The sequence below is a fragment of the Ochotona princeps genome, chromosome 2, assembly GCF_030435755.1.
Source record: "Ochotona princeps isolate mOchPri1 chromosome 2, mOchPri1.hap1, whole genome shotgun sequence".
NCBI classification, from domain to species: Eukaryota; Metazoa; Chordata; class Mammalia; order Lagomorpha; family Ochotonidae; genus Ochotona; species Ochotona princeps.
In genome coordinates this window covers 63095404-63120037 of record NC_080833.1, presented here as the reverse complement: position 1 = coordinate 63120037, position 24634 = coordinate 63095404, and the positions used below count along the sequence as shown (strand labels likewise).

Sequence of the window (24634 nt, the reverse complement as noted above, 5' to 3'; positions counted from 1 at the left end):
TTCCCCAAATACTTGCATTATTGCTCTCCCCATGACTGAGTCAGATGGAATTCCTGGCTTATGTTCACATGTAGACACTTGGGGAGGAAACCAGCAATATTGAAGATTTATGTGTGTGTGCGTGCATGTTTCAAAAAAGCAATTTTATTTTAAAACAAACATTAATAAACAGCTCAACCCAAGTCTCCAGCATAGCTCAGAAATCCCCACCTGCTGGAGCCGTTGCTTCACAGGTGTTTTTCCTGATGGGCTTTTTCAGGAACCTGGAATTGAATCAGCAGTGGAGCTGGCTCTGAAACACAGGCAGTGTGCAATGTGGGCATCCCTAGCAGTGACTTAACAACACAGCCAGGTGCCCATCCCAACTTTGGTCTTGTATTAATAAAGGTGTTTTATTTTACAAAGCAGGGGAACACTGAATGTATAAATTCTCTTAGTGAATAAGTTACAGGATATATAAATTATGTTCATGTTTCCATTTTATTTAACAAAATTATATGATTACTCACAAATTTAGAAATGAATGCATTTAATACATTTAAATTTTAACTTAAAATGACTTATAATCATCTTCTTTTGGCTCATGGTGGACTTTGAATAATGAACAACAATAATGGCCATTGAAATCAATATTTGAAGTAACATTTGATATTCCTGACAAGAATATTATGTGTCAACCATATAGTTAATATTAACTAATATGCTACTTTTATGTGTACAAAAATAATAGTTTCAATTCTAAAGGAATTCCACAAGCATAATAATAAATAAATATGGCAGTTTTTCATTACTAGTGGGAGTTGCATTCTGTAAAGCACTCCAAATGCTGTATTTATGAGCCACTAATCTTAGGAGAAATACAGTTTTAGATTCCTGTGAACCTCATGTCATAGCAATTTTTTGTCAACCAACCAATACATGCTCTTGTTTAACATGTAATTTTCCTAAAAGAAAGCTAATTTAATGTATATTTTAGTTCATTATATACAACTCATACTCAAGACCACTAAAACTCCTGCCTTGAATAAAGCGCACAGGGAAGCACATCAGAGGTTTCTCGCATTTAAGAATGCTACGTAAGGAACTTTCACACTGAGGCACCAAGCAGTTCATGAAAAAAAATACTTGTTTGTAATATGAAAGAGAAATAAGGCTAAGTACTACCTCATGCGACGTCAACTAGGAATGTGTCCTGGTAACTCCAAAAATTTCCCTTGCTTTCAGTCTTGCCATGTGACTTCTTCTAAATACACTCTAAAGCATCCAGCCTCCGGCATTTTGCTGTAGCAACACAAAACTAAGACAGCATCATAAATGTACGAAGCGTTATAATGGAAACTTAACAAGGTACAATGGAAACAAGGCACAGGGAGGAAACAAGCATTTGGTGGGTGGGGATGCAGGAAAACAGAAAGAAAGCTACACCTTACGTCAAGATTTTTGAAGAAAACAGCATTCACATAGAGGCAAGCAAGAAGAGGGTAGTTCAGAAGAGGAGAACCTCAGGAAACAGCATGAGGCTGAAGAGACTGAGAAGGAAGGATGCTGAAGGGCCTTGCATGCCATGCGAAGGAAGAAAGATTTGATTCTTTGAACCAAGCAAGGAACAGAATCTTGCTAAACTGAGTAGACTTCCTCCACTTACATTTCCCTGCTATTTGCCATAATGCTACTACAAAGCCATGTACAAGGTTGACTGGAAATGATTAGAATAACAATTGTTTTCCCTACCCCTTTCTTAATTTTTTTCTACTTAAATTCCATTCCCTAAGCATGGATTGCCTGACAGCCTCATGTTATGAAGTTCCTTCACTGAATAATTCACATTTAGAAGACGATGTTTTGGTAATGTTTTGATTATACGATGATCTAAGAGATGGAACATGACATGAATCAATACCTGTCTAATCTTCAGATAACTACAATCCTATCAAAGAAGAGCACTCAGAGAGGCTATGTCTGCTGCATGTTTTTGAAGAAGCATAGAAAATGCTATCAAGGAAAGAATTGATGTATATCTGGAGAAGTTAAACTATGAATTAATTCACAGATTTGACAAGTTAACTGCCAACTGAGCAGAATTGGCACAGTTTTGTTGGGTTTGTTTCAAGTGCCTGAAGTCATCATTGCCTTGCAAGTCTCAGACCTATCTTCTGCTCACCAAATAGAGTTGCCACAGTTTCCTGGGAAATCATAAGTGGCCATTAGGAAACATTCATTCTCTGACTCCTTTCCACAGTAGTCTTTTAAAAGTAGTACTATAAGGGGCTCAGCACAATAGACTATAAGGGGCCCAGCGCCATAGACTAGTGACTAAAGTATTTGTCTTGTATGCACTGAGATCCCATATGGGCAACGGCTCATGTCCCAGATACTCTACTTCCCGTCCAGCTCCCTGCCTGTGGCATGGGAAGGCAGTTGAGGATGGCCCAAAGCCTTGGGACCCTGCACCCATGTGGGAGACCTGGAGGAAGCTTCTGGCTCCTGGCTTCAGATCAGCACAGCTCTGGCTGTTGTGGTCACTAGGGGAGTGAATCATTGGATGGAAGCTCTTCCCCTCTGCCTCTCCTCCTCTCTGTATATCTAACTTTCCAATAAAAAAAAATCTGGAGCACCTCAATGTCACTGTATTTAGGATAAGGCCTTTAAGAATGTAATTAAAATTAAACAAAGTCATAAAGGCAGGACTATAGCCTGATAGGACTGGTATTTTAATAATAAAACAAAAGATCTCTACCCACACCAAGAAAATATTATATGAGGACACAGCAAGAAAGTGACACTCTGCAAGTCAGATACCTATCCTAATATACTTTGGTATTGAACTCCCAGTCCCTAGAATGGTGGAAAAATAAGCTTCCATGGTACATACCACCGAGGCTGTGATATCTTTTTTTTTTCATGTCAGTCAATGCAGAATAACACAGATAGCATAGCCAACATGTCAGTCTTCCTCTGGGAAGGCTGCAGAAGCTCTTCCTGACGTGACCTTAAGGCCCATTTGCCCATTTGCTTAGGCTTCCTCTGATTCTCTGACTCCCATTCTCACTGAATACTGGATCAGTGCACTCTAGCTGACACCTCCCTTTCAGATTTGTACTTACTTTTGCCTTCACATATGCTGCTTCATTAGCCCAGAAATTTCTTCACCATTTCCTTTCACAAATTCCACTTATTTATTCTCCTTAGACTTCACCTCCTCCATCAAGAAGGCTGAACTCAGAACTCAGGATCTGAAAAAATGGGTGTGAGTTTCCGTGCTCCCTGGGTACTAAAAAGAGGTCTTGGCCAAATATCTTCTTCCTGTAATCCAGGCCTTATCTGTAAAATATGGAAAACAATAACATGTACTCCACAGAATTATGGTAATTATTGATTTAAAGATACACAAAGGGGCTATGTAAAATTCAATTTGTTAAACATACATTAATTATTTCATATGTAGAAAATACACATTTATTATTCAGGAAGCTTAATTTTTAACCACTGATTTCATTTTTAAAAAGAGTTTAATTTATTGCTGTGGGCGCAATTTTATCCTATAAATGGAAGTCACTGTACTGTGACTAGATTAGAATATTAGAACTTTGGTGAAATGCAGCTGGAAATTGGAAATGCTTTCTTTTAAAAGGGGCTAAATGGAAGAGGCTGTTTCAATTTTAAGCTTCCAGCAATCACTGAAGAAACGAAGAAATACACTGTAGAAATATGATAAAATTTCTATCCAGTGCAAAAGAGAAGAAATATAGCCAGTGCTAACTTTATTTGCTGATGCTAAAACAATAATTTATAACCAACTCATTTTCTGTGTGGTCAAGTGGAAAAGTGGACACTGCCGATAATCCTGGGACCTGTAGAAAATGGACATTCTGCTCTTCAGCTCAGCCAGCCATACAAAGTTCTGAATTCATTTCTCCACTGGCCCTGCACAGAAAGCTTCAGGGGCAAAAGCTCAGCTTCACTAAATGACCAGGAGAGCTAATGGACAGGCATGCTCATCTGAAGACAGACACAGGTTATTTCTCACTGTTGGCCTTCAGACTATTTCCAAATGTACCTCCTTTTAAATTTCTATATCAGCAATCATTTTTAAAGTTTGAAGAAGTGACTAATTCATCAGTATGTGACCTGCCAGTGAACTCCAATATGGAACAACCATTTTGTTCAAATAAAACAGGGGTCTATTCAAATCAATTCCTGTTCCCAGACCTCAACTGTGAATGAAAATCTTGTCAGCATATAATTTTTACTAAATTGTGAAGATGAGTGTGTCAGTCTAGGAAATATTTCCCCAATTTTTTTCTTCCAGGTCCTGTGAATGAAGTGGACATCCCCCAATTCCTGTAATTAATATTTAATACAAATAACATCATATTTTAAACCATTAAAAAGATTTATAGCATTTAAAAAGATGTATCTGGGCAGGTGCTTGGCACAATGACTAAGGTGCCACGTGGAACTTCCAAATCTGTCTGGAAATGCCTTAGGTTCATTTTCCGCTCTCTGTCATTCTGGCTTCCTGCAAATGCACGTGGTGGGAGGCAGCATATGATGGTTCAGCTGGAACCCTGGAACTCTCACGCCTCCAACCTGATCCAGTCCTGGCTATTTGCAGTCATTTGAAAAATGAACCAACAGAGGCGAGGTCCCTGCTTGTGCCTCTCTCTCTCTCTGCCTTCCAAAGTTTTTAATTAGTTTTTTTTTATTAATTACATTGCATTATGTGACACAGTTCTACAGGCTCTGGGATTCCCCCAACCCCTCCCCATGCCCTTCCCCCATGGTAGATTCTTCCACCTTGTTGCAGTATTACAGTTGAAATTAAGTAGAGATTCTTTCGTTGCAAACATATACCAGGCATAGAGTCCAACATCTTATTGTTCAGATAAATTCAACGGTTTCTTGGGGAGACCATCTCTGGTCTGAAGGTAGAACTGGCAGAATATCATCCCAATCAATTAAAAGCCCCAACATAGCATCAACAACAATTTACAAAATTATGGAATTAATTGACATGGTATTAGGTAACCAATACCTTAAAAATGCAAGTTCTTAACCATATCCTGTGACTACTTCATTAACATTTCAATTTTAGTTTATATACAACTGGATTCTATACACCCTAAAATGGCTATAGAGTACTATTCAGCTGTCTCATGTCTGTTTTCATTTTAGTATTTAGCAGTTTATAGTGTTGAAGCATAATTTTGTTGAACTTGGTAGATTTTAGGATAGTCTAAACTGGCTTATAACTCTAACAAGGCATATGTCAACAGTTGAGGTACAGAGCAGTTTTAGGTGGGGTGTGCAGAGAAATCTTCAATACCTTAGTGAGGAGTAACTAATCTTTGTGTCCTACCTAGTAAGGTATATGTGAATCCACACTGACCATTTCCTGTCTGGTTCTAAGGTTTCCTTGTTGTTCTCTATCTATTCTATTTTTGTTTATTTCTTTGTTTGCGTGTAGAGGGCTCCGGAGTGACCCTGATGGTCATTGCAAGAGAGGGTGGGGACCCAAAGTTGGAACTGAGTAAGGACCATAGAAAGCTCCTCTCCCTAGTCCCGAAGGAAGTTTACTGTTATTCTGTTTCTGTGGACCGCTCAGGGCTCCTGGCTGTTGTTCCGATGACCTTGGATCCTGTAAGCAAAAAGCTGCCAATATTACTTTCACTAACAGTTAACAGGAATGGAGGGAAAAGGACAACACAACCTTCTGATGGGAATACTAAATTGGCACAATGTTGCCATGGGTACCTAGGCAATCATCAATATGCACACACAATCATGCAGTGGCATTTCCAAGGGATGTCATTTCTGATTCGCCAGCACCTCCTGCTCATGGCACTACTGTCATGGGAGATTCTGTGAGTCTTCTTTTCCTTTCCCCCACTCTGCTTGCGTTTTTGAGGCACTTGCCAAGGTGGGCACCCATGGCATGAATATGGGAGAGTGTGGGCGCTGAGGGTTCCAGGCCAGTACAGGTGTGAAGTCCCAGCTCTGACAAGCCAGAGTATGTCATGGCCTGGAGTTTCTAGTAGCTAGCTTTATCACAACATTCACAATGAAGAATTCTACCACATGGTAGCAGAAATAGGCATGTTTGTGTGTTGCTTATATTTAACCTCAAATTAAATTGTATATATATGGTAATAAATAAAAAATCATCCATGCCCTTCACACACACACACACACACACACACACACACACACACACACACACAAGTTATTTGAGTGTAATTGGCTTTTCTTTATTTATCTACAGCTCATTTTAATGATTTTGGTAGACTGTTAGTTACTTACTCCCTTGGCTCCCAGTTCATCCTATACTGAGTGGGAAAATACAAACAAAAAGAGACTTAATTTTCCGTGACTAATTAAGAGGACTTCTCTTCCTTCTTTCAGATACACCTCATTTTCAACTGCAAATTGCTTCAATGGCTAAATTAAACTCTTGTTACTCTCAATAGATAGTTCCATTGACAAGTATTGATAGTTCAATAATTCCCAAACACTAGAATATTAATTGGAGTAGTGTGTGGAGCACTCAAATATTGTAAGGAAATTGGAATTCTTTTTATAGCGTTGTAGCTAGGATTCTAGTAAGCCCAATATCTTAAGTAAGACTTTAATTTCTGAAGAGAAGATAGAAGCCTTTCCAGGATATGAGAAAACCAAATTCAAGATGCTGTGTTTAAGCCTTAGGAATATATTGAAATTACGGCACTGTGCCCATAGCAGGCAACTTCTTCCCAGGAACTCGATTTCAATTCCCATACAGATGTTGTTTACCAGTTCTGAAGAAGGGCTTCAATATCCCTCTCTCTGAAGGAAACAGCTTCAGGCAGGATTTCCACGTTCTTTTCTTCAAGCTTTTCCAGTACTGGTTAAGAGTAGACAAGTGCAAGGATTAGAAGAGTTTGTTCATGAGGTCCAAGAGTCTACCCATTTTCCCCTCTCCTTAATTTTCATTCCAGGAGATTATGTGTGGAAATAAGACTTCTGAGATATCATATTCCCAAGTGCTTTCCTATTTACATTACCGCTGCCTATTTGGGAAAATATAGACAAATGATTACATCACACATCTTTTTAATTTCTTCTTTGAGGAACACACATAACATTATTTGTTTATACAACTTTTGCATTTTATTATACTTACAGATTAAATTTTATTATTAAATACTGAACATGAATATGCTGGTCCTACTGAATACCATGGAGTTTTGAAGTGTAAACATAAAAGAAATGGATGAGATAAATTATAGGCCATCATTGTAGAGGCAAGTTAGTGGTGACGCCGCAAGGTCTTGCATAATGAAGTAGTTCACAAGTAAATACTATAGACATTTGAAGGTATACAAGGACACTTCAAAAAGATAGAAAATGTAAAAAATTCACGGAACATGGAAGTAAAAGGAAAGTTTAAAGGCAAGCATTTGGCACAATGATGAAGATCCTGCTTGGGATATCCACAACTATATGAGAGCTAAGAATCAGATCCCAGCTTCATCTCCAATTTCCATATTAGGATACAGCAGGTGAGGGCTCAAGCACTTAGGCTCATGTTGCCTCTAGGGGAGACCTGGATTGAATTACTTGCACCCGGTTTCAGCCTGGCCCAACCTTGGCTGCTCTAGACACGGGGAGAGTAAGCCAGCAGATAATCCATCTCTCATTCTGTTTTTTTCTGAGCCTCACTTTTTCTTCCTGACACTCTGACTTCTAAATAAACCAAACATAGCTATTTTTTTCAAAAAACTGCATTTATTTTGGTGCAAAACACTTGAAAATCATGTGTAATTTTTTCATAATATACATTCCCGTTAACTTTTTAAAAATTTTCTTAAATATATTTTTATTTTGAATTTTGAATTGCGAGGTACAATTTTGTGTAGGCTGAGATTCCCCCCCAAACATCCACCCCCGTCGGATTTTTCCCATTTTGTTACAATAGTGTAGTCCTTCATAAGGAATCATAATTCTATCAGTCTCTTATTTAAGTGTACTCCAACATTATTGGTACAGACAATGTCAGACAGTCCAGCCCCATTAACTTTTTAAGGATTCCTTCCTATATAAAACTTTAGATTGCAACTGAGGAGAAAGTTGCCCAGAACTGAATAAAGCAAAACTACTGTTAATCAAACTGAAAGGTTTTTGCCTACTGACAAAGATTTCGTTAAGTATTTTTGAAAGATTTATTTATTTTTCTTGAAATTAGGTGTCACAGAGAGAAGAACAGACACAGAGAAAGGAGGGAGATTTTTCATCTGCAGATTCATTCCCCAAATGACTGCAACAGCTAGAACTGGGCTGCACTGAAGCTGGAAACCAGGAGCTTCTTGCTGGTCTTTCATCTGGGAGCAGGAGCCCAAGGTCTTGAGTCATTCTCTGATGCTTTCCTAAGCCATTAGCAGTGAGCAGGATTGGAAGTGCAGCAGCCAGGACTAGAACCAGCATCTATATGGAATGCTAATGCAACCAGTGGAGAATTAGCTTGCTATACCACCAGGCCAGTAACCCTGCACTATTTTTTTAATGAAAGAGAGAGAGAGAAAGAGAGAGAGAGAGAGAAGAGAAGAGAAGAGAATGCTTGCATCTGCTTGTTTCCTCAAATACCTGTAATTGGGCAGGACTAGGCTGGGCTGAAGCTGAGAGCCGGAAACTCCAGATCTCCCACATGAGTGAGAGGAGCTCAACTACGTGAGTCATCATTGCTCCCCTCAAGGGTTGCATTAGCAGGATCCTGGAGTCAGGGTGAGAGCCAGGTATGAATCCCAGGCACTCCACTGTGGGATGTGGGCATCTTAACTACTAGGCCAAATCGCTGATCATTTCCTTTGTATTTGCGTGTGTGTGTCTTCTTCACCTGCGTTTTCTCCTCTTTATGTGTTTGCCGCTGTGCTGTTAGAGAATAAACTGCCCATCCATCTCTACAGTTCACTTATTGTCCCTTTTCCTTTTTCGTCTCTGTGTATACTAGGTAGAAAAAAAAAGATAGTCAATAAACTCATAGGATGACCCTGAAATCCTGATAATTGCTCCTTCAGTAACTAACTACATTAACTCTTTTTATTATTATTATTATTATTATTATTATTATTATTATTAGAAAGCTGGATATACAGAGAGGAGGAGAGACAGGGAGGAAGATCTTCCATCCGATGTTTCACTCCCCAAGTGAGCCGCAATGGCCGGTGCACGCCGATCTGATGCCGGGAACCAGGAATCTCTTTCAGGTCTCCCACACGGGTGCAGGATCCCAATGCATTGGACCGTCCTCGACTGCTTTCCCAGGCCACAAGCAGGGAGCTGGGTGGGAAGTGGAGCAGCCGGGATTAGAACCGGCGCCCATAAGGGATCCTGGGGCATTTAAGGCGAGGTCTTTAGCCACTAGGCCACGCCGCTGGGCCCAACTACATTAACTCTAATTCAAGTCCTCTAAGCATGCTCAAGTTTCTTCACCTTAAAACCAGCAAAAAAAATTTCCATGCAAAGAATTCATTAAAAAAAAAATGTAATTCTTCAAAATGTTTGGAGACTTATGACAGCATTATGTGAAATACAAAAAAGAAGCGTCTCCTCCTCAAAAGAGCTTCTATTCTGATTTGGGAGAGACACATCCACATTATAAAACCAAATTAAGAGCCTGGTTAGAGTCAACCAGATGCAGAAACATATGTGGGATTTGTTACCCTTTAAACCTCCAATTTCCTCACCTGTATAATAAAGAAAATAATGGTTAAAACCCTTGGGAAATGATTGTGAGACTGTATGAATGGATGAATGTAAACCACTAGGGAATGGCTCAGATGAACTATCTAATAAAGCTTTTCTTAAAAAGTCAATTAAATGCATATAATGTGGTAGAAAATTTAATATCTACACTTTTGACTCCCCTAATTTACTAAGTATTTTACAATTAAAAACAGAGTAAATGCTAAGGGAAGGCGCTGAAATATTTTTAAGCAGGAAAATGACAGGATGCAATTTATAGAAAAATTTAAATGAAAGCTAACATCCTGAGTAATGAGTGTCTTCCTGTCTTCAGAAAATATGAATAAAAATTGATTTAGTAGGGTACTTCAAAGGGTTCACAAGAAAATGGAATGAAAAGATAAGTGTGTCTTGGTGCAAAAATTTTTAAATGTATGAGTAAATTTTCCATAAGATGCATTTTCCAATAACGTTTTGGAGATCTCCCACATCTTTTTATCTATATTTGAATAAATTCATGTCTGCAAGAGTATTGGTGAGAAAGGTAGACACAACAGGCTGTTGACAGGTTCTGCAGGTAAGAGAAATCATAAGGGAAAGTGGCAAGGGAACTGCCTGGATTTTTCTTTGTGAACATCCATATCATACTGCTTCACTTGAAAAATATCAAATGAATGAAATTAGTTAAATAGATCACTCATTCAATCACTGATATCACATACATTGTAAAGACTAGATCATCAGCTAGTAAGATCTGAAAGTAGGAGACCAGGTAAGAGGTGTTGGGTGCAAGACAAGAACAGATGATTGCTCAAACAAGAGATAAAAGTAGCAGTGGTGGAGAAAGTGTATTGATCTGTGTTACATTTTAGAAATACAGCTGAATGCACTGGGGTGTAAAGGCAAGAGTGGAATCAAAACTGACTGCAAGGACTTTTGTTTGAGCACTTGAGCAGGTAAGTGGTGGTATCATTTCATAATAACGACTAGAGAAAGAAGAGTTTTAAGGAGACTTGGCAGTAGATAAAAATGTTCTACTTCGTAAATATTATGTTTAAAACATCTCCCTGATGTCGATAAGGAGAAAAGTTGCCTCTGGAATGTGCATTTAGGATGTGAATTGGGTATTAGATGTCTCTTTATGACTGCCATCATCATAATGGAATAGCAGGGAAAGAAAGCTCTTCTTTGACAAGGCTTTCTTGAAAACACTTCTTTCCACAAATCAAGAGTTGCTCTTGCCCCAAGGGAACACACAATAGAGATAGGTGTCTTTATATTCCACTCCTCTTCAAACATCCTAAAATCTGTGATTTTAAATGAGCACATGGACGATGGGATTGTGACTAATTTCCTATTTTTCTTTGCAACTAAATGTGATAACTAGACTAAATTCTTGACTGTCACCTATAAACAATAGTGGCATCTAGATGTTTCAGAGAAGCCACAACAAGTTGATACACAATTTATGCACCCTCTTCCTCCTGTATCCCTTTATGTCTGTATCCTTCATTAGAGGTATATATGAAGGTAAGAGCTCCAGCAGTCTCAAATAGTATGAGAAAGAGATCTCTAAGCTGGCAGAAATTTGGGTCCCTGATGAATTAAAGGAGTCATACTAATCTTGGACAATCTTGCTCTTGATTCCTTTTATTAAAGGGGAAAACACCCTAAATTTTATCAAGTTTTTTTTTATTACGTTGCATTATGTGACACAGTTCTATAGGCTCTGGGATTCCCCAAACCCCTCCCCATGCCCTCCCCCCTTGGTGGATTCCTCCACCTTGTTGCAGTATTACAGTTGAAATTAAGTAGAGATTCTTTCATTGCAAGCATATACCAAGCATAGAGTCCAGCATCTTATTGTCCAGGTAAATTCAACAGTTTCTTGGGGAGACCATCTCTGGTCTGAAGGTAGAACTGGCAGAATATCATCCCAATCAATTAAAAGCCCCAGCACAACATCAACAACAATTTACAACATTATGGAATCAATTGACATGGTATTGAGTAATCAATACATTATAACAGTGCAAGTTCTTAATCACATCCAATGACTATCAGGATCGCTTCGGAGGCCCCCCCCCCAAAAAAGTAGAATAGATAGAGAAATACAAGGAAAGCTTAGAACCAAACAGGAAATGATCAGCGTGGATCCACATACCTCACTAGCTAGGACACAAAGATTAGTTACCCCTCACTAGGGGATGGAAGATTTCTCTGCACACCCCTCCAAAACTGTTCTGCACCTCAACTGTTGACGAAGGCCTTCTTAGATTTATAAGCCAGTTTAGATTATCCTAAAATCTACCAAGTTCAGCAAAATTATGCGTCAACACAATACACTGCTAAATACTAAAATGAAAACAGACACGAGACAGCTGAATAGTACCCTACAGCCACTTTAAGGTGTATAGCAGCTAGTTCTGTGTACAAACAAAAATTTTTTCAAGTGTAAGTCACTATTATTCTGCATGTTCTTTCATATCCTGCGCTAAAAACTAGTTCTGATTGACGAAGAGCAGAAAGAAGCAGCCATTATTTTCAAAATTTGATGCTTTCGATGCTCCTCATCCTTCTCTTCCTAGAACTCATATTGGCAACCCCCACATTCATAATTAAAATTGGCTATAATTTCCTTTTCACCTTTTTGTTTCATTGGATATTAAAGTCACATAAAAAATCACAAAATGAACTGTATTTATAGAATGAGTTTGGACACTTTCTATATCTGGAACATTTTCATTTAAAATAACACTGGAATTGTATGCTCTAAAATTAGGTAAAATTGATCTGAGAAAACTGATTCAGCTATCCTTTGGAAGCAGTTGAATTTTAGTCATATTTCCAATATTTGCTAAGAAAATAAGTCTACCAAGTTTTATACTTCTTAAACAAATTTAAAATTTATATTTTACTGGGAAGATATCTATTTCCATTAGACCTTATAAATTTACTGTCAAAAAGTTGCTCTCAGTGTTCTACTATGTCTAAGATTTCTTTGGTATCTACATTTAAGCCTCCTTCCTTATATCTAAGCATTTTTCTATTTTCATCTCTAAATATTAAAGTCTGTTCCAAATCCTTGACTTGTTTTGTGTCCTTTGCGTGTGTGTGTGTATGTATGTATGCATTTTAGGTGGGGCATAGCGACGATTTGGGAATGGAGAGGTGAATCCAAGAATGATTTTTTTCACTTTGTGTCAAATCCCTGGGGTTCAGTCATTTTTTTTTGTTTTATTCATTCATTTATTTGTTTGTTTATTTTAGGATTTTTATTATTTGAATGGCAGAGTGAAAGAGAGATAGGGAGACAGAGAAAGAGATCTTTTTCTGCTGGTTCACTCCCAGATGGCAGCGATGGCTAGGTTTGGGCTAGAAATCCATCTAGCTCTCCCTCGTGGGTGTCAGGGACCCACCAAATAAGGTCATCATCCCCTGTGTTCACAGGTGTATAAGCAGGAAGCTGGGTCAGGAACAGAGTAGCCAGGGCTAGAATCAGTGTTCTGATACCGGTGTTGTTACAGGCAAGACTTGAATCTCAACTAATCCACAGCAGACTAACTTTCAAGTTGATAGTTTTGTATGGCTCACAAATAATGTTATAAACATCCAAATGGCCCTTGATAGACAAAATATTCCGTACTTCTGTGAAGCCTAAGCCACTGTTCTTATTCTAACATTTCAAATACTGCCCACCTAATCGTTTTGCTTTTATAACCATGTTTTTATTTCTGTCTGGAATTTTGTGACTTTTTTACTTTATCTTATAACTCTGGATTTTTGCCAAAATATATTTAGGCTGCTTTTTCCTTTTTTGCAAATTTATTCATTTATATGAAAGGCAAAACCAGAGAGCCAGGTTGAGGGGATGGGAGATGAGGGTGAGATTCCACCTGCTGGCTTACTCTTGAAATGGCCGTAATAGATGGGGCTGGGCCACTCCAGAGCCATGGTATTGCAACTTTACAAGTTCTCCCACATGTGTTCAAGGACAAAGGAGTTAGGTCATCCTTCACTACTTACCCAGGTAATTTAGCTGGGAGTTGAATCAGAACTAGGGCAGTGGGCCCAGCGCGGTGACCTAGTGGCTGAAGTCCTCGCCTTGAACATGCCTGGATCACATATGGGCGCCGGTTCTAATTCAGCAGGCCCTGCTTCCCATCTAGATCCCCGCTTGTGGCCTGGGAAAGCAGTCGAGGACGGCCCAAAGCTTTGGGACCCTGCACCCGTGTGGGAGACCTGGAAGAAGTTCCAGGTTCCCGGCATCGGATTGGCACAGCACTGGCTGTTGTGGTTACTTGGGGAGTGAATCATCGGACGGAAGATCTTCCTCTCTGTCCCTCTTGTCTCTGTATATTTGACTTTGCAATAAAAATAAATAAACATTTAAAAAAGAACTGTGGCAGTTAGGGCTCAAGTTGACACCCATGTGGGAAGTTAGCATTGTAGGGAAAAGGTGGCTTTACTGGCTAAGCCACCACACCAGCCTTCAGTTAGTTCCTTCTTAAGTCTTCCCTGCTTAGTGTTTAGATCTTGAGGTTCTAAGAAACTGTATTTCTTAATATCAACTTTTCCCTGGGATTGGCCTGAAGAGAAGCCATACACATCATATGGCTCAGAAATGAATAGGTTGGAGTTGGGGATGGAGAGTAGGAGAGATATTGAAGCCACCATGCTCCCATAATCCTTTCTGTGTGGCAGGGAGCATGAATTTTATACTTTGTTTTCATGTAAAACAGGTGACTGTACTTTAACTATGTGGTAAAATTGGTGCATATGTTCAACATTAATTATAAGCCTACTATGTATGCTGAGTTACATTGAGCACCCCCTAAAATTCATGTTCATTTAAAACATGTGAATATGATCAATTCTGGAAATACAGACCTTATAATTGTAATCCGTTAAATTTATATGAACATGATGGATTAAGATGGTCCCTAAGCACAATGAATGGTGATATCTTTATTAGAGGACCTGGGATAGACATAAGGACATCATGGGAGGTGAAATGTGCAGAGACTGGGGTGGCATGTTTGTATAGCCTAGGAATGACACTGCTTGTTGGCAACCACATGTGTAGGGAGACACAAGCAAATATTCTGTCCCAAGGACTTCAAAGAAGGCAGAGCCCTGCTGGCTCTGTAATGTCTGACTTCTGTGCTTTAGAACTGAAAGAACAGATTTCTGTTGTTTTAAAATTAGCACATCTGTGGCATTCTGATATAGTAGCCCAGAAATTAACATATTAGATTTCAAATGAAATTAAAGAATATTATCTCAATTAATACCTCAGTCCTTTGAGGTAGCATTGTCATTATTCTGTTCCATGGGGCGGGGCGGGGGGGAACAAGGCATACAGTTAAGCCTCTTTCCTGTGATCAAAGTGTAAATAAGTGTTGACAAGCCTAAACATCTTGTTTCTTCACCATGACCCTTAAATAAACTTCATGGTGTCATAGGAATTTAAACACCTTTCATATAAATATTTCTGGAGGCAAAGCACAATTCAAATACTGCTTGTTGGTTTGTGAGAACCTTTCTGACACGCAAGGATTTTCAGGAAGCACCGTAAGTGAAGAAAGGGACCTGAGATGCACAGGACACAGCAGCTCCTTTGCTGCCACATGGGAGACTGGTGTCCTACATCTACCCTGGTCCTCCAGAGCACCAGATGGTTCTGGAGTTTATCCCAGCTCGAAGCGCTCAGCCCCAGTCCACACTTGTGACAAGAGACACTGCAGCCATATCCAGACCAGAATGCACACCCCACTCCCGCCCCTGCACTCACCAGTGGGAACCCCAACCCATCAAGGGTGTCCACTTAGCTTCCCAACCAGGTCTGTTCCCAGCCATAGACTGTGTGCATGCCAGTGCTTACTCTGACCCTGGTTGGCATAGCCGCTTACCTGTCTTGGCCTTTGCCTTAGATTCTGTGTCATGGCATCCCTGGCTCATACAAACCAGCGAATATAAGAGCCGAGCTCAGCATGACCTGTGCTCCATCCTGATTTCTGTTCTTGCTTGTGAGCTAAGGTTTGCTCAGCCCTGCACGGTCTGCCCCCTTCCATAACCAATCCACACGTTAGCCAACAGTTGGAGCTAGTATATCCAGCTTGCTCAAACCCCAGGCCTGGACCATGTGATCATCAGTGAAAGTTATGACCCACTAGGGGAGTTTCCCAAGTTCCCCCAATTGACCTACTCCCAGACACAGATCATACATGCCAGTTTATGTTAAGCCAGTGCCTGGCATAGTCTGCCCTTCCATTTTGACCTATATGAGCTGGTGAACATTGCAGCCCGGCCCATCTCACACCCTGTTTTAGGATGCACATTTGGGTGCTGCTGCCTTGACCAGCCCAAACTGTTGTTGGTTCTTTTACCCGTGAATGATGGCAAGATCCTTGGTCACACCTAGCTCAGCCCATCATCACCCCAATGCTAGAGCTAACTAGTGGGATTTGTATTTCCACGGGATTGGGCCCACATATCCCCCACAGAATCTATCCCCAAACCTGGTTCTTTCGTGTGCGGATTAGTGTCATGACCCTGCCAAGTGTGACCCATCCTCTTGACCCAACACTTAGTCAAGTACCAGTACTTAGCACTGCCATACAGGCCAACAGCCACAGCTTTCATGTGGACTGGTGTGTGGCATTCAGGGATGCTATATGCCAACAGCCTATCTGAGGACTCCCATGTGGGCTGGTGAATCAGTCTGGCCAAAATGGATCTTATGGATTCTCCCCTTCAAACCACCAGGTCTCAGTCCTCATGCTTGTCAGTAAGTTTCATGACCCCATCGCTGGGAGTCAGACAGGATTCATCCCTCACCTACACTCACATTGTCCTTATCCATTGATGTCGCTAGGCAGCAATTACATACCCTAAAAACCCTAGAGCTCGCTGCCGGCTGCCCAACAGGCAGAGTCTGGCGCCATTTGGCATACTGGCCACACAAAGCCCACAACTCGGTCACCGTGTGGCAGCAGTTACCATGACCTGAGTCCCAAGCATTGGGTCTGGCCTGGCTCGGGCACCCTCTGTAGCAGCCATGCTGCAGGGGGTGCCTTTCGCCCCAGCCCCATGGCCAAACACTACCCTGGCTTTTTCTGCTACAAGATGGTGGCGGAGGGCAGAAACATGGGTCTAGTCCCAATCCTGAGATTCCCTCATGGTGTACTTACCCCAAGGGAAGAAATCTCTTGGTCCTAGGACTTGGTCACCACATGGCAGCAGGAACATGGCCTGAGTCCTAAGCATCAGGTCTGGCCTGGCTCTGGCACCGCCCCCATAGCAGCCATGCTGCAGGGGGCTCCTTTCACCCCAGCCCCACGGCCAAACTCTTGTCATGTCTTAATGCCTATGAGTTTATAATATTCTTCAGAACACAAAATGTGGAGATGAAGGAACATGAAGATTTTGTCTTTGAGAAAGATGGAAAACAGGAGACCCAATAAGAGAACAAAAGTATACATATGCAACTAATTTCATGATTTTTCCTGGATTCTTCCTCTGGAGTTGAAGCAAGGACACTTTGGATGAAATAAGATTCTTTGTTTCAGAGAATTCTATATTCTACTTTACAAATTATAAATTAGATCTTATTAATTCATCAGTTCTCCCTTTATTGCCATTCCCACTGAGGAAAAAATAAAGATCCAAGTGCCCCAATCACTGGAAATGAGTACTTTTTTTATGTTACATAGAACAGAGAAAGTGTACTGCAGTGATTTTTGCTTTCTCCTGACAGCTTTTGCTCTCACATTATATTTGCTAGAAGGCCTTTTAAAATGTATTTCAGGGACAAACAAGTTAAAACCTGATTGTTACTTCTTTTGACAATGTTTACTCAAAATCCGGAAGAACATTGTCAATTTCTCATTTTGTTTGACCTTCTCAATTTCTAATGTCATCAGCAAGAATAAAGTCTCTGCCAAAAGTAATGTCTTTGCAAGAGAACATGTTAGAGAAATTAATTGTTTATTGCCTTACAATTTTTAATTTTCATCTTATAGAATCAAGGAAAAGAAGGGATTAATGTCAGCCAATTATGTTTTCATTCTAAGTCCATTTTGATATACTCACTATGATTCTAAAAGAACAACCATTTATATATGATAAAATAGCTATGGTTTTAACATTAATAATACCAGTGTTAGTTATAAAAAGTCTATGGAGTAAGAATAGTAATGTATGCTGTTATATTATTTTTTGTAAAGATTTATTCATTTTATTACAGCCAGATATACAGAGAGGAGGAGAGACAGAGAGGAAGATCTTCCGTCCGATGATTCACTCCCCAAGTGAGCCGCAACGGGCCGATGCACCCCGATCCGATGCCGGGAACATGGAACCTCTTCTGGGTCTCCCACGCGGGTGCAGTGTCCCAATGCATTGGGCCGTCCTCGACTGCTTTCCCAGGCCACAAGCAGGGAGCTGGATGGGAAGTGGAGCTGCCGGGATTAGAACCGGCTCCCATATGGGATCCCGGGGCTTTCAAGGCGAGGACTTTAGCCGCTAGGCTATGCCACAGGGCCCACTGTTTTATTATTTTTAAAAATTTTAATTGCCTCAAAATGTTGGTTCTTTTAAAATATAAATTCTGATATCTTTTTTTAAAGATCATTTTGTTGTTGTTGTTGGAAAGAAGATCATATATGCAGAGAGAAGGAGAGACAGAGAAAGAGCTTCCATCTCCTGTTCACACCCTAAATGGCTGCAGTGGCTGGTGTTGAGCTGATCCAAAGGCAGGAGCCAGGAGCCAGGAGGCAGGAGCCAGGAGCCAGGAGCTGCTACTAGGTCTGCCCTATGAGTACAGTGTCCCAAGGCTTTGGGTCATCTTCTACTGCTTTCCCAGACCACAAGCAGGGAGTTGGATGGGAAGTGGAGCAGCTGAGGCATGAACTGGCACCCATATCAATCCCAGTATATGCAAGGCAAGGATTTAGCTATTGAGCCTTTGTGCCAGGCTCAGTCTTTATAATTTCTTATGATAAGTCTCTTTGAATATTTTCAAATAGAAGTTAATATATTATAACATGATAAATTTCTTGATATGTATGTGTGTGAAGGGGAGTGCTTCAAAAAGTATACAAAGCACAATGGACAATGTGGAAAATAAGAATTAAATTGTTTAAGTATGCAAATATGAATTATTTGTTGATTCTATTTTTCCACAACCTTGTCAAAGTCCCTTCATATCTTAATATTTTATAAATCATACTCCATTTCCCTGGAGAACTTTGGCTAATATAACAGGATAGTAAGTCTTTTTTTTAAAAAGATTTATTTATTTTTATTACAAAGTCAGATATACAGAGAGGAGAGACAGAGAAGAAGTTCCTCCGTCCGATGATTCACTCCCCAAGTGAGTGCAACGGCTGGTGCAGCACCTATCCGAAGCCGGGAACCAGGAAACTCTTCCGGGTCTCCCACATGGGTGCAGGGTCCCAAGGCATTGGGCCATCCTCGACTGCTTTCCCAGGCCACAAACAGGGAGCTGGACGGGAAGCGGAGCTGCCGGGATTAGAGCCGGCGCCTATATTGGATTCTGGGGCGTTCAAGGCGAGGATTTTAGCCGCCAGGCCATGCTGCCGGGCCCAATAGTAAGTCTTAATGAGGCAATGAAACAACAAATGTACCAAGCATAGTATCTGGCATATAATTGTATAAACCATTGTGAAATTGATTTTTTACAATAGTCATAGTTCATAGGTTGATTTAGATTACTTTATAACACAAAAATATCCCAAACAGGGTGATTGATTATTAATGTATTGATTATCCTTGCTTGGGATTCATTTCATGTATCTTTGTTGGCTGAATTGTTTGTTTAAAAGAAACCATGAATTGGGTGACTTTATGATCTATCATTAGTTATTAAATCAGTGTTATCAAACTTGCCTAATTACAATGTCAGAAATGTAAAGACTAACCAATTTTTTCTATTTTCTTTAAATAAATATTTGGAGAGTTTCATCCTTTAAAGATATAGTTTTCAGAAAGAGAATATACGAGAAAAACAGCAGCTCATTAAATAAACTATTCAGTCAATACAGCGATACTACCCTGTATCATCATAGTGACAGAATTATTGTCTATAAAATATTCTTGTGAAAAGCACGTAGTCAGATCATGAATAAAGAACATGATAGACACTGTTTTAAATGACCTATTCCCAAAATTAATCTTCCAGATAAAAATAGAATAGACATAAATATCCCTATAAGAACGCTGAACAGATTGGGCATGACACATGTCATTCAGAACCAGAATTCCATTCATTATGGTCTACACACTTATTTTGTGCCAGGCACTGCACAAGGTACTAGGACTACAAAGGTGAATTAGACCTTTCAGTATCTTAAAGGAGATCTCAGTCTAGGTTCCATTCAATGTGGAGTCCAGAGTTTAAAAACAGGAGAAAAAAATGTCAGTTCAATAAGATAATAAACTGGGTGCAATGGTGTAGTAAAAATAAGGTAGTTTGTGAAGAGTGGCCTTGGGAAGCAGAGAAGTCATTGGGAAAGTCACCAAAGCACAGAAAACATTTCTTATATTAGGAGAAAATCCTGGTTTCTTCTAACTCAAGCAGAAAATCAGCATAGAAGAGCGAAACATCAATGGTGGAAGACATTCAGATGATCTTCAGTGAAATGCACAGAAATTTAGATGTCCCAAATAAGTCATTTACATTAACCCAAAAAGACACTTTTCTTCCATTTTCGAAGTTTGTAGTCTACTGTCCTAGACTCTTCATTGTGCATGGTGCTATATAATGAGGTCTTAATACAATCTATTTGGCAACAACCCTTTATCATCTATATATAAACTGAGCCAGAAATGAAAGGTGATAGGGGCTGAATAGGGAAAAGGCATGCTAATTTTGAATACCAGAAACAACAAACAAAAAACGAGTGGAGTAACTGCACTTCCACTGGAAAGTTGGAGAGAAGCCTGAAGAGGAAATTCCAGTGAAAGAAGAGATGCAGGAGAGGCCATCAAAGTGAAGGAGCAGGGAAGACATGTTGACTCTAAGAAAGGCTAGAGGAAGTAGAGAAAGCGAAGTGCTTTTCCATGGGAGAACTGGAGAGAAGTTTGCAATGGAAAATCTGAGAAAAGTGGGGAGATACATCACAGACTGTGGACGATGTAATCATACAGCAGTGAGCAGAAACACCTTGTTGGGTACTAGGAATAATCATAGACCTAGAGAGAAAGGTCAGAGTAGACCCTAGCAGCCAGAGTCACTGGCAACACTGCCTGACAGAACCTCACAGACCACATTGCATACAGGTCTGGACTACTGCCAGAGCTGGGACGGAGGAGAGGTCTGAGGGGGAAGCTAAAGTGGGTAACCATAGGGGAAGAGCACTCTTATTTCCCTCCTTCCCTCCAAAAGCACCCCTACTAGCAGGGAGAAAGTGATATTTTGAAGGTGGCATGGACCAGCCAGGACAGACTGCCATATTAAAAGCAAAGATAGTGGTCACTGTAGAGGCTGCACTTTGTGTCTGGCTCTGCATAGACACACGGAATTTGGTGTTTCTATTCTGGCATGCAGGAACAGTTCAACATACACAAATTAATAAACATGATACTTCATGGTAACAAGCTGCAGAAAACAAATCATATTATTACCCCAATAGATGTAGAGAAAGCATTTGATAAAACAAAATATCCTATCGTGATTAAAAAAAAAGAAACTTTAAACAAACTGTGTATAGAAGAAATATCCCACAACACAATCAAGGAGATATATGAAAAATCCACAACCAATATCACATTGAATAAGGAAACTTTGAAAACATACCCATAAAGATCCAGAAGCAGAGAAAGACACCTACTCTCACCACTGCTATTCAATACAGTGATAGAATGTTAATCTAAAACTATTAAGCAAGAAAAAGAAATTAAAGGGACACAAATTGGAAAGGAGGAAGTCAAGATATTCCTGTTTGCATATGATATGATCCTGTACATAGGGGAACCAAAAGACTATTGGAACTCATGTAAAACTAAAAAATTTGCAGGATATAAAATCAACACACAAACATCAATGGCGTTTGGATACACAAACTCTAAGGCTGAGAAAGCATCTGTAAGATTAGGCCAAATAACAATAGCTGCAAAAAACAAAAATGAAAAACAAAAAAACAAGCAAACCTTAAATGCCTTGGAATAAATTTAACCAAGGGTGTGAGGGAACCTCTATGATAAAAATTACAAAATATGATATAAAGAAATAGAAGACACTAAAACACCGAAAAATCTTCCATGGGCAGGGATTGATAGAATTAACATCATCAAAATGCCCATATAACCAATAGAAATTTACAGATTCAGTGCTATCTCAAGCAAAATACCCATGAGATTCTTCTCAGAATAGGAAAAAACTTGTTAGAATTCATATGGAAACACAAGAGTTCACAAAGAGCTAAATCCATCTTAATGAAAATGTAGCTTTAATTCTCCTTTCATTGTATGTGAGCTAAAGTTATTTGCTCACTTCTAACAAATAGAATTTGGCAGAGATAGAATGCAATATCTTCTAGACATTGGTGAAATTGTTACGTAGCAATAGTTCATGGAGTATAATACTATCCCTAAATAAGCAGTAAATAAAAGTCAACATCTGGTGTAATAGAAATCACATCACTTCACAATAGTCTCTCCCTTCCTTTGACATTATTTATAAATAATTTGTTCCAGAAATAACTCATTTCTCTTCTCTATATTCATAATTTTTGTGTAGAGACATTCCCTATATTAATCTCCCAGACTGATATAAATACTTATTGAGAAAAGCAGCATTTTCATATTATTGTATTTGGTAGGTAGTTAGTACTATTAATTAAATAAAATCCATAACACATGTGATAGGTTTAACATGAGCATTTTACATCAATAACAAAAGAATGATTTTTACATTGCAAGTATGTCAATTGTGTAATTGATTGAACATGATTTACAGTGCTAAAAAGAGGAGTTGGCATGTCATCTGGTAATTAAGACACAAAATACCTTTGTTCCACAAAAATGATGCTTGCAAGTTTCACCCCTAGCTCCCAATGGCAGGTTTATGCTGTTGTAGACATGCGAAGCAAAAGTGATGGCTTAAGTATTTTGGGTTTCTGCTACACATGTGGGAGACCTGTGTTATATGATCAGCCCCTGGCTTTGGCTTGATCCTATCCTGGATATTGTGGGCACTTGGAGAAGGAACCAGTGAAAGGGATCTCTCTCTCTCTCTCTCTCTCTCTCTTTCTCTCTCTCTCTCTCTCTCTCTCTCTCTCTCTCTCTCTCCCCCCATCTCTGAAATAAATAAAAATTCCTTTTTAAATATTAAAAATAGAAAAGAATTGTAGAGAGTTTTTCAATGAGTAAAGCCAAAGCAAAAAGCAGGAATTGAGTCAGTGTTAAAAACAGTAAAATGTTTGGGCTAGAGTTGTGGTGCAGAGGGTTAAGCTGGCTTGCCATGCCAGCATTCCATATGAGCATAGTCCAAGTCTGGTAAATCCACATCTGATGCAGCTTCCTGTTAATGCAAGTGAAGATGGCCCAACTTTTGAACCTCTGTACCCATGTAGGAGATATGGGTGGAGTTATAGGCTTAGACTTTTAGAAGATAGTCCAAGTCCTTGAGCCCCTGAGATACACATAGAAGAACTGAATGAGGATCCTACCTTCTGGCTTTGACCTATCATAGTCCTGGCTGTTACAATCATTTAGGTATTGAACCAACGAATAGAAGACATGTGTGTGTGTGTGTGTGTGTGTGTGTGTGTGTATAACTCTGACTTTCAACCAAATAAGTTATTTTTAAAAAAAGGATGTATTTGAAAGACAGTATAGCCAAGAAAGAGAAACATGTATCTTCTGTCTACTGGTTTACTCAAATGCCAGCAATAGCATAGGATGGACCAGGCCAAAGACAGGAGTATGGAACTCCATTGGGGTCTCCTACATGGTTGTTATCTGCTGACTTCCAAGTTGTATTATCAGGACTTGAATCAGAAGCACAATAAATGGACACTTGAACCAGCACTTTGGTATAAAATGAGACTGTCCCAAGAGTCTTAATCCACTGTGCTGTGATGCCAGCCCCTAAACTAATCTTTTAATTCTTTTTTTCTTAGAAGTACCTTCATATATTGTCCATATGGTTGGTAAGATATGAAAAAAAGCATTAGAAGGTCTGGGTAAATTAAGAAAAGGATCTAGGGCCTGGCACCATGGCCTAGTGGCTAAGTTTTCACCTTCCATATGCCAGGATCCCATATGCTGCTCCACTTCCCATCCATCTGCTTGCTTCTGGCCTGGGAAAGCAGTAGAGGATGTCCCAAAGCCTTGGGACCCTGAACCCATGTGGAAGACCTGGAAGAAGCTCCTGGTTCCTGGCTTCGGACTGGCTCAGTTCCAGTTATTGAAGCCACTTTGGGAGTTAACCAGCTAATGGAAGATCTTTCTGTCTGTCTCTCCTCCTGTCTGTATATCTGCCTTTCAAAAAAAAAATAAATAAATCTTTTAAAAAGGATCTAAAAAATTGTAACACAATATTGATATGTTACACAACAGTGACAATACATAATGCAATATGTTATACAACATTGATAATATGTAATAGAACCAAATGGTACCAGTGTGAATCAATAATATTTTTTATCACAATATTGAGAAGCCATGTTGCTTTTGTTTAAAACAGTATCAAAGGAATCTTACTCATCTTTCTAAGGGGAAAGCATGGGTAGTAGATATATCACTTAATGGGAATATGTCACATTATAGGAAGAGGAAGATGACTAAGAACAATAGAGTCATGATTCCAGGGCAAGAGCCAAGGGTCATGGAAGACAGCTGTGAAGAAGTATGACTAAGGCCTACTCAAGATATACAACATGTGCCCACA

General features: G+C 39.6%; 1 long non-coding RNA gene across 1 annotated transcript in view; it reads left to right on the top strand.

Moving 5' to 3' along the window:
* The window catches only part of LOC131479575 (uncharacterized), a 29786-nt gene extending 5635 nt beyond the window's left edge, over positions 1-24151 (top strand). Inside the window, exon 3 of the long non-coding RNA XR_009244980.1 lies at positions 23999-24151. This is a non-coding gene — a long non-coding RNA (uncharacterized LOC131479575). The remainder of the gene's footprint in view (positions 1-23998) is intronic.
* Positions 24152-24634: the final 483 nt, after the last annotated feature.